General features: G+C 38.8%; 1 protein-coding gene across 1 annotated transcript in view; it reads left to right on the top strand.

Moving 5' to 3' along the window:
• Window positions 1–1682: 1682 nt before the first annotated feature.
• The window catches only part of THSD7B (thrombospondin type 1 domain containing 7B), a 378906-nt gene continuing 368855 nt past the window's right edge, over window positions 1683–11733 (top strand). Inside the window, exon 1 of the mRNA XM_068195171.1 lies at window positions 1683–2356. The gene's annotated coding sequence lies outside the window, so the exon portion shown is untranslated. The remainder of the gene's footprint in view (window positions 2357–11733) is intronic.

Genomic DNA, 11733 nt, shown 5'->3' with positions numbered 1-11733 from the left:
CTAAAAGCATGTTTATTCCCTAACACTCTATTGCCTTCGAGCTGTTATCCTATGTCTGTGTAGCTATAATTTATAGATGTAAGAGAGAATGTCACCAAATAGGCAGAGGCAGGTAAAAAAAACACTTCAGAGGAACAAACATCTATTTTAAGAAAAAATTATTACCTTGTAGCAGGGAAAGCTTTTATTTAGATTTTGGTGTTAGAAGCATTTCTTGGTGTGACCACCACCAGAGGAAAAAAAAGAAGGCAGTTTTTTGAGTCTCAGGATTTGCAATCAGCCAGTGGTGTCACCTCCATGTGTGGGTTCCAGAATTCCTCTGGCCTGGAGGATGCTGGTGCAGGTCAGAGATGGCACAGGTGCCACTTCTGCAGCTCATGCTGTACCACAGAGTTGAGAGAGGAGAGAAATCTTTTTGCACTGCATGAAAACAGCAGATGATCAAATCATCCACCTGTGAATTGCTTTAGCAGAAGACTAATCATATGATGACTCCATTGAAAACAGCAAAGGAAGTTGGTTTCATTCAGGAAGGTGTCAAAGGATGACCTATGAAAATGCTTTATGACACCCCTTATGTGTGTTTTTGTCTGATCCTTACTGTATTGAGTAAGACTTTGTGGAGAATTCAGCTTTAAAAAGTAGCTACCAAATGTGCATGCTTTCATGGTGTCTGTAATTGGAAGACTAAAATAAAAACCTATAATGTATTCATGGATACAATGCTCAACAAGGATAGAACAGCCTATCCCTTAATATCTTTTGTGAAAATTTAGATCTGGATTAGGCTGAGGAGCAGAGCAGTAAGGTTTGAAGATGAACATAAAGGCTGTGGGTTAACATGGATGGAGTTGATTCTAACATGGTTTTCTCACAAGACTTTGGTCATAAATGTTACAAGCCTTGTCAGGCCTAGGGTGTGCAGAAGAAGGATACACTTCTATTTATACTGGAAAATATCCTTTCTGATTTGGGATCCAACTTAAAACTTATATCCCAGCTATCCATTTGCATGCAAAATCCCTCAATCCATAACAATTTTTGTTGTTATGGTTTCCTAAGTTCTATAATTTATCAGTAGCCATCTAGGCTATAACACCTCATACATTTTCCATGACGTCTAAAAAGCTAAATTTCCCAGTAGTTTAAATTATTTTCTGTTCCAAGCACAGGTAAAAGATTTTTTCCTGTTGTCTGTCATTAGATTCCATACAAAGCCTTGTTAACTAGATGGAGTAAGTGAAGTTTGTGATTGCTTCTTATGCTGCAAGTCTTTTTGTGGTTGCAGGTGTCCTGTGGAGTTTAAATAATAAGACTTAATCATAAGGTGTTCAGTAAACAAGATGAATTATAAAATTTCAGTATCAAAATAATTCAGTGTCACCACCAGACGAACAGTAACTTCCTATGCTCACAGCTGCAGGGACTTGGCAAAGGGACTACACTCCTGATATTCTACCAGCCAACCCAAAAGCCAGATGGAAAGGCAGGAGGAGGTCTGGAAACTCCTGGATGACAAACTGTCGTGTCATAAACACCCTTGCAATGCATTTTAAAACTGAAAGGCTAGACATGGCTAAGCAGCATCAAGAGCTACAGTCTCAAGCTGGGATTCGCCCAGGTGATCTCTTGTAGCCACAGTAGTTCCTAGTTGCAGCCATAGAAGTCAAGGTGATGCTTGGAGCTGAACTCATGGAAGCAAAGTCCAAGTAGCACCTGAGAATATTCACTGTAATCATAGAATCTGGATGTAACACAAAATTGCATTATTAATCTTGGATAAAGGCAAAGCTATATAAATTGTAGCACTAGCAGGCTTTTTAATAACACAACAGGAGGTGCTCTCTGACAGACTGCAGGGCAAGGATCTCTCCTTGTCTGTTCCCTCTCTGGTGGTGCTTTTGGCTAATTCTCATTGGGTCTATCCAGTTTGAAGATTTTTTCCAGTTCTTATTTTCTGTAGAAGTGGTAGAGATTTACCAGATATCTGATTACTGAATTTAGCTGGAACATGCAGACAGCTCTAGCTTAGGAGTCCTCCTGAGAAACCTTTGGAAAAAGCCATACTCTGGGCAGGGAGTTCCTACCTGTACAATATGGGAATATGGCACACAAAGGCTGAAGCTGCTGGGAGGTTTCACCCTTAGTGCTGCCCCTGTGTGACACTTCTCCCTCCTGTCTCCCATTTTTCCATTCTGTTACTGGTGCTGTCTCCAAGAGGCCACGGAAGCAAATCCACAGGGACGCCCGTCAGGCTTTCTCTTGCTGGACTGGAGAGGGTCAGGGTCTGCACGTGTGTTGGGATTTGGGAAGCTGGGAGGAAGACACAGGCTGTGCTCCTTCCCAGCCTCTTCGGGTGAGTATTTAGCATCTAGACATAGGAAAGGGAATTTACAGCGGGGTGAATAAATAAAATGTGAGGATCTGCCACACAATCAGCATTTATGGGATTCTGGCTCCTGAGTGTCTCTCTGATCCTTTTTACTGGGATATTTCCTTTGTAGCCATCAAACAGGCTTGGGCTGGGATGAAGAGAGAAGTCAAGCAGCCTCTGCTTTTGCTTGCATGCACTGCTGGGGTTGGCTTAATACACTCCTTTGCTTAGGAAGAGAGATACTTACTGCTAAGTTTAAATTCAGGAGACATACCTACCTGTAAATCCCTTCTCCTCCCAGTGGAAGTGAAAAAACAGAAAAGACCAACTGAAGTAAAGTTTAATTTAACAAAAATATGGAAAATAGCTATTATTTATTCATTAGCTTAAGCAGTGAATAACAGCACAGCACTAAAAGTGTGAATGACAGGAATAACACCGTGATTCCCATATAGAGCCACAAAATCTTGATGTAGGCAGAAAGACTAGTTTGATGTGACACTGATGTAGACAGGTAATTCCAAACAGTTGGTGTGTATTATCTTAAATGCCATTAAAGTAATCAGTTGTGAAGGTACTACAGACTTAAATTTTCAAATATCCCTGGATGACTTGAATATAATGCTATGGATCTGAAGTCAAATCTTCTTTTAATGGATTTAAATCCATCGCATGATATTTGAAGACATGAAAAAGAATAATTTTCAGGATTTTGACAGGCATAATGTGAGCTCTTTTAGGCTTAGAGGTAAGTATTAATAATACAGCTGAATGAATGACTTCCTTTTACTCTTCTGTGATTTATATATAGAAGAAATTTCACAATAAGTTTGTGTCTTCAGCCTGTATCTTCCATTTGCTAAGTAAAAAACACAAGCATTATTCCAAAGACCTTTTCTGTTTCTTTTAAAATGTCACATACGTAATAATTTGACTGTAAATACAGGTTCTTAATGTCTAAAGAGGAAACCTTAAGAAAGAGGTTAAATGAAAAAAAATGCTTTTTAAAAGTGTGGGTTAGTTTAGAATGTGAGTTGTTTCAAATGTATCAGTTGAACTGATTCAATGAGGGAGTGATTTTTGGATGCCTTGGATTTGCACAGCATTTCAATGTGTGGCGTTCTCCCCATGCTTTGTTATGCACTGCAGACTCAGTGAGACATATCCTTACTGCAAGTCCTCTGTAGAGATGTGTTTTTAGACCTGCATATAAATGCCTCCATTAAAAATACTGGTTTTGATATTAAAAAAATGCTCTTTTCCTGATCCTCACAGCCCTGAGGGGGCAAGACTCCATTTACAAGCTATGATCCTTCTTATTTTTAGAATGGTACAACTGAAGAGATACATTCTTGTGTGCGTTATTTTGAGATTCACTAATTCCTTCAGTCTGGAAATACTGGTATTAATGTACAGCAAACATCCATGCATATTGCACAGTGGTTTTACAATGGAGAGAGACACACACATGAAGTAGAAAACAAACACACTAGGAAATGCCTCCTGGGATTTCTTGAGAGAAAAGGCATTGATAACCAACAGAGGGTGTTTCAGCCTGTTAATGAGCAGATGTAGCTGGCAATCTTTCCTACCTTGCTCTTTAAATAAATCATTATATGAGTAAAGCCTAATTTCTGATGTGCCTTTGGTGAGCTGGTTGTGAAACATGCCCAAAAGAAAGCAGTCCACGCTGCACCATTCATTAGGCTTCTTTAATGGTTATTTATGTGTATGTCAGAAATGTGTGGTGCTGGTAAGAATGGAATACATGAACAGCTGTAAAGGCAAAACAGTATTTTGGAAGTTGTGCTGTTCGTTCCTGCTCATTACCCTCAGCTATAGATATTGTCTGGGTGCCCATTTTGAGGACTTGATATAAAAAATTGCAAGTGACATTTTTTTTTGGCAATGCCTTGATATTATTTTCTTCATTTGAATTTTAAGAAGGTTCTTGATTTTGTCACATGTACTTTCCTGAAGTATTGGTATTTCCTCACATGATGAGTCAAAGATTTGATATAATTATTTAAGTTTAAATTATGCTGTGTTTTTTTTTTTTTTTAATCTCCTTTTATATCTTGGGAACTCAGAAGATACATGCATTGTGAAAACATTTGTCTAAGTCTTAATCTTTTTATTTGAGCCACAGTGCTTCATTTGAAAGTAGCTCAAGCACTTTCAAGATGAACAAAAAATCACAATGGACCATTTCAACAGTCAAATTGAAAAAGATCTGATTTTGATGTTGTGATTCTTTGGAAATCAAAATATTTAGATGTAGGAATTTACTGTTTTCTGTTCCTGTTTCATTATTCAGCCACACTGATATAATTTTAAAAATATGGTGCAGAAAGGTTTTGAGGTTTCACTAGTGAATCAGTTGACCTGACATGGGCTGAGCTAGCCTGGAGCTTAGCAGGAATGCCAGTCCAGAAATGTGGAAAACAGAAACCAGATGTTTTAAGTGGGGAGCCATGGTTCTTTAATCACTTCAGGAATCATATGCAACAATGTGTTGCTCAACTATCCTTGTGCCTGGTGACAGACATATTTAAGTTCTCAGTGATTCTTTCATTCAAAAGATGAAACTTTTGGAGTTCCAGTTTTGGAGTAAAGATTTTCCTTTTACGTTTTTTTTTTCCTCAAGAAAGGTTGCTTGTAAGATTGTGTTGCAGAGGGCTATCAGTATCCATTTACAATTGCATTAATTCATTTGTGACCAAAACAAATTAATAAATGTAGCATATGTGGATGGTCATTAGGAAGAAGCACTCCCTGACACCAACAAGGAAGTAATGAGATGAATTGCTTATACTTGAGCAATATCCAAGACTGTTTAAGGGAAATTGAGAAGGTCTCAGAAGATATTAATCAGAAAAATATCAATAATGCTTAAACACCAGAAAAAGCAGCATATTCTCAAAAATACACAATATTTTATATACACTAGCAATACTTAACTTTTATTCCTAAATTCCAGTCAGACTGAGCTTCAAAAAATGGGATAAGTATGAAATATTAAATGCTATGAAAACAAATTTAGCATCCTACTAGTTTTGGATTCTTATTCCTAAAGTGTGCATTGGAGAAAACCAAGAGATCTGTGGCTTAGAAAAGCTGTTTCCAAAAGCTTGTAAGAGTTAAGAAGAGACTCAGTGTCACATACTGCAAAACTCAGTAGAGCCTGTAAAAGTCAACTCATGAACTGTGCCATGAAATGTCCTTAGTGCCATCAATAAAGAGACTTTGGGTTATCTGCACGTGGACAGGAGAGAGAAGGACAAAATGGTGAAGTTGTATTTCATATCCTCTCTAGGAAACTGTGATAAAGTCAACTCATATTTGTAGCCTCAAGCAAGAGGAAGAGGACTTTGATAATTCTGAATCATAGATGATTCAGAGTTTTGGACTTGTATTTGTACAAGTGTTAAGGTGTAAAATTCATGTGGTTTTGTACTGATGGAGGGGATGTACCACATACATGCAAACACACAAGCTTAAATAGGTAAATTACTGCATTCTACCACTGCAGCTGCAGTTACATGATCTTACACCTACATACTGCTTTCCAGCAGTGAAGAAATGCCCAAATATGAATAAACCTCCTTCTATGCAAGGGCATTATTCTCATACTGAGCCCCTTTCCAAAGTGATATAGTTTGTTCTATGAAACGCACAGGCGTGTTCAGTGAGGGAGTGACAGAAAATTTCCTGATGTTTTTGCATCTGAAATGGATTAATTCTCTGTCACTCTGTTTTTCTCCACAAAGTCTTCTGACATCAAGGCTGGATAGCATACCAGTACAAATGCCATTATCATGTTGATTGAGGTAAAGGGCAGCAGTGTTGGTCGTGGCAATGCAGAAGAGAAGAGAAATTTCTTACAGTGAAACTAAAGCTTAAATCCATTTAAATAAAAAGCCCTGTACTATCCAGGGAGGAGGTACTTTCACAAAATCTGGGAACTGATAGTAAAGATCAGCATAGGGGGAAAAATGTAATGGGAGAGAGAATAAATCAGCAGAAAAGAGAAAACTGCTCTGGAAAAAAATCCAAGTAGAGCAGAGGAGAAACATGAAAAGCAAATAGACTCCTTTGTTTCAGACTTAGCAAAGATGCAGTGTGAATTGCAGCTTGAAGTTAAAAAACCCTTCAACCTCAAGTTACTCGGGTCAGAAACCACCTGAGCACAGCTTCAACCCTCTCTTGCCAACACATATCATTGGTTTTATCTGGACTGCTACAGCCTTTTCTTTTCTGGCCTTTCAGGACCCTTTATGGTCCATACCAAAGAGCTCCGTTCTATATTTTTCTTTCTCACACCCTGCTTGTCTCTGCTTTGCACTGGCTCTGATAATTCCTTCAGCATCTGCTCCCATCTACTGTGCTGCTCCAGATCTCCCTGTCAAGATTCTTCTTTTGTATGATCCTCGTCTCTACATTAACCTTTCTCTTCTCTTTTCTTTTTCTTGTGTTCTGTTAGCACCTCTTTTCCATAAAATGCATTTGTAGTGTCCTGCCCTGCTCTTAACACAGTCCTTTTGCTGGACTTCATGTAACTTTCCTTCAGTCGGTTGGTTTTTTTTTTTGGAGACTTGACAAAGCACTTTACCTCCCTTTACTTCAAATTTCACAGCTATAATATGGTGATAATATTATTGACTTCTTTTATAAAATGTTTTCAAATCTACCAGTGAAGCTCTGCATAACAGGTGAATATTATTTCTATTGAAATCAATAAGCACTAAGGTGGGTGTCTCTTTAATGTAAGATCCTGTTTGATCTTCCTCTGTCCAGCTGAGACAAAGAATGTGCATGCTGTGTATCAAGTGCATGCTGCAGCCTGAGCTCCAGCTCAAATTTATTTATAATACACAGTGTGTACATGATTTCAAGGTTATATCATTGGCTTGAAAACCCAGAATCTTATAATAAGGAAGGATTGTGAGCTGCATTTTGTGTCTCCCTTCCTGCCATGGGTATGGGTAGACAAGGGAGAGCAAGGGCAGGTGCATGAGCATCCTTGATCTGATGGAAGCACACATGGAAGCACATTGTTAACTGCATGTTAGGCTTTCTACATGTGCTAACTCAAACATATGGTCATGGCTTTCCTTAAAATTTTCTCAAAAGTCCTTTCTCTCTACGTTGAGAATAAGTAAGAGCAATCCTTCCCAGAAGGTGAACTTCAAAGCTGCTGTTTCTGAAAACAGAAGTTTAGAAAGAAAATGCCACATCACTTTTGGCTTTGGCATCTTGTGAGCATTTCTAGGTGTCTTTCAACTTAGCCTTTTGTGAAACGAACAATACAGGTAAGAAGAGAGCTTGCATACACTTATCCTGCATTAAAATGAAGGTTGTGTTGAAATTATTTCAGAGAGCTTTTTGATTTTACATGAATTATGACTTGTGAGCTTTTCTTAGTGGATACATCTTAAATATTTACCTTGTGAAACCATTATTGCCAACTTGCCATTAATTTTATGTGCAGAAGAATAGTATGATGTTTCATTAGATACTGAAATACAAGATAATCTGAAAAGTATATGAAATATTGTGTGGAAACCTGTGTTTCCATAAATTGTAGTTAAGTTTTTCTACACCTGTGAATGCTAAGTGCTACACACTGGTATCAGATAGGAATTGGGGTGGTTACACAACCTCTCAAGGTCATTTTCACGCCCAGATTCCAGTGTTTATGGTATGATCATAAACAATCTGTCAGTCATATATCAATGGATGTAATGGTGCGTATTTTTATCTTTGCTTGTTTGATTGTTTGGGTTGCTTTTCTTAAATTCACTTAATTCTGACATTTTTACAAGAAACCATTGTGCTCAAATATTTTAGGGATCTTTGGTAGAACTGATTACCTACAATCTCAATGTCTTCTTTATTTGTACCCACTTATTCCCGTGTTTTGAACAAGTCTGTTGGTAAGGGTGCTTTAGAGGTTAAGACTATGCTGAATGTGCCAAATCCCACTATCATGAGATGGACTCATTTCATTAGGTCTTGCTTAATTTCTTCTTCAGTGGTATTTTCTTTTTTCCTTCCACAATAACCTAACGTATAAAACTTAAAACGTCTGCAGACACTAAGAAATGAAAAGGAGAGTGATTCATCTTGGCTGTGGACTGAACAATAGATTTCATCACTGTCACTGCAGAGCAGAGTTCCTTGTCTGCTCCTGACATGATAACAGTCAGCTGCACTACCAGCCTCCAGTGCCCCAGGAGGGAAGCTGACTGCCGGCTCTGATTGTGGATATTTTTTTTGTAGCATCATAGAAAAGAACCTAAAGTAAAAATATACCAGCAAAAAAAAAGATTTTAAAACTATTTGAATATTTGCTGTTTCTAGTTCCAGTGTAGACTTTATACAGAGGAGACAATATTTCTGGACATTCTTAATTAATCCATAGACTGTTTATGAAAAGGAAAGCTTGGATAGCTGCTGGCTTGGTCTGCTCAGTGTTTAGCCCTTCCCAGGCCTGATCTGTGTGGTTCAACCAGAGTGAGATGGGGCCTCTTGTTAAGGCAGAGGGGATGTTTAGGTTTCCTGCTGCAGAGTTGGTGAGTTTGACAGTGACATAAACAAGAAGCTGTGTGGGTGGTGGGCAAATGGGTTTTGGTAAGAGGGTTCAGAGGGGTCAGATCTGCACTTACCCAGCAAGGTGTTCCTGCTTATGATGGTCACCAGGTTGTTGAGCCCTGTCTCCAATCTGCCATTCTCTGAGGTAGCCTCTTCCTACCATTTCTCTTGAGGAAGGAACATACAGTTTTCTCTCCCTCTCTCCTGGTGTGTACCCAGGTAAATCTGTCGTAATCTCAGACCTTGCAGCTCTGTTTTCTCCAAGAGCAATGACTGTATAGCCCCATTTAAAGTGTAGTGTTTGCTCCAGTTGAAGCTCTTTGCAGGAGCCATGACACACGAAGCTTGCTTTAAGGTTTTCCTTTAGTCATACCATTCCCTGAACCTGGGGAAGATGCAGCTTCTTTGGGAACTCTCCTGGAATCTCTCCTCTGTCAACAAGCTGACCTCCATCTTTTCTTCTTATGAGATGTCACAATTGCTGTTCAACCTCACACTCCTGCCTTTGACAAATCCATTTGTGCAAGAGGAAATGGGATCCTTGGGTGTGACTCATTTGTCTGTCATCTTCCACGTGCATGCTGGACATCTGCTCTGTCGCATTCGTCTTTGCTCTTCCTCCTGCTACAGCACAGTCACACAGGGGATGGTCACCATCTGCCCCAGTCAGTTATTTGCCACTAATTAGTGTGTAAATACCATTTTATTTGGTAAAAATAATGAAAGCATCATTTACTTTTGCAAACAAGCAGTTTACTTTGTTGACAGTTAGGAGGCTTGTACCAAGGTGATGGAATTTCCTTACTTTTTATACTGAACTGCTTCTCAGGAAAAGGAGAAAACTTACTCCAAAGTGGAGATAAGAAAAATCATTGTCTGAACTGATACCATCTGAAGGCTAAGGATGGCGACTGCATAGACAGAGGTCTCCAGATTAATTTCTTGTACATCCAGTAGAATTAATCTAAGAGTGGCATTATTTTGGATCTGTGCAGTGTTGATGTAAGAAAACCTCTGGGAAAGCAAAGAATTATTTTTATTAGTACCAGGACTGAGCAGAGAAGTACCTGAGCAGAAGATATAGAAATGTCTGTTTGCATGTGATAAGCAGTAAATCACTTTATTTGAAACATTTTCCATGCAATATGTCACTATTGTCTTTGCAAGGTAGTTCTTGTATGTATGCGCTCCAGTCTCACTGTGCTCTACACTTTCCAAATATAAAAAAGAGTAAAAGCTATCCTCAAATAGTTGAAAATCTAAGTGGAAGGCAAACATAAAGATAAAGCAAATAGATAAAGGGAAGAGTGGAAGGAGGGAGTACAAATGGTTTGAGAGAGTGAGTCTTAGCCTTCTGACTAGTTCCTGCAAGAAATGTAGAGATCATACTGGTAAGGGGTTTTATGAATCATTTCGATAAAGCTGTTATCAAAGAATGAATCAAAATAGTTCCTGTTAAAGAAAACATTATCCTTGCAGACTATTAGAATTCTTTCATTACTTGAGGACAGGAAATCTTGTAGCTACAATAGTAAATACAGTTTATGTGGATAAAGTCACTCAAAAAAAATTATCTCAGTATAAGAAGTAAGTTCTCTTGCGGATTAGGGAGCTCTAAGAAGGTGAGAAATAAGGAGTTGAGAAAAAGATTAATAGTTGAGCAATGCAAAGATCCATACTGGAACTTGTGAAAACTGTCTGGATAGGCAATAAATAGTACTTTTTTTGTTGTTGTTGCTGACAAGGTGAAATTACATGGGCCTTGTTAACTCTAAGAGATAGGAGGAATGCCAAAGGATCAAATGGTGATCGAGCACTCAGCAGTAAATGACAGGTGAGCTTCAGGGTAGACAGCTGATGGTAACTGATGCTGAAGGGACAATTGGAACTAATCATACTGCCTGATAGATTCTAAATTAGCTGTAACAACTTCGAGAAAAATACTTGGTCATTGCAGGGAACAGCATTGAGAAGGCTGCAGTTCAGTGCAGTCTAGAAAGAAATTGAGATGTTAGATTGTATTAAGACAAAACAAGTATTGTTACAAGAATTCATAGTACACCTTTGCCTGTATTAAAGTGTTCAATCTCAGCATTCTATCTCAAAGACCACATGAAATAATAGAAAAGGTCCTAAAGAGAGCAACTGAAATGATGAAAAAATATCAAAACAATTGCCAGAGAAGTAAATGTCAGGATATTTGAAGACAGTGCTAAGGGGAAATTAATATGGGAAAACGTAATAGATGAACGATAGTGAGGTGAGTTCTCTTTTGTCTGTTTAAAATAATGTGAAAAAGATGCTTCAATTAACTTTACCAACGTGTAGTTAAAAGGCAGCAGGCTCAAAATAATGAGCAGAGTAAACTGAACACACTGCTAACTGAACCATCCAAATGTTTTCTTTCTTGACACTTTGCTGAGAGAAAGATGATCTGAGATGTTCAGAGTTGGCTGCTCCTCAGCCTTAGTGGTGTGTGGCCACTCTGGGCTCCAGGGCTCTTGGTACCCCAAGGTACAGCTGGTCACCAAAGAGCCACAGCTGGCCACTCCAGGAATGGTTTCTGATCCCGTTTTTCAGGACCAGACCTAAATTTGTACCTTGTCCAGCCTCTGAGTGACTGAATGAGCCCCAAGTGTTCTTGTGAGTGCAGCTCTCTCTGTACAGGTGAGCAAACAGCCCCTGATGCTGCCCAGCTTTCTGGCATCCCACACCTGAGAATTCAAGCTACTGCTCATTTCTGCTTTTTTGCCTTCAGGCCCTTA

The sequence above is a fragment of the Anomalospiza imberbis genome, chromosome 7 (assembly GCF_031753505.1).
Source record: "Anomalospiza imberbis isolate Cuckoo-Finch-1a 21T00152 chromosome 7, ASM3175350v1, whole genome shotgun sequence".
Taxonomy (NCBI): Eukaryota; Metazoa; Chordata; class Aves; order Passeriformes; family Viduidae; genus Anomalospiza; species Anomalospiza imberbis.
The sequence above is the reverse complement of the archived record's forward strand: the minus strand, read 5'-3'. Positions and strand labels throughout refer to the sequence as shown.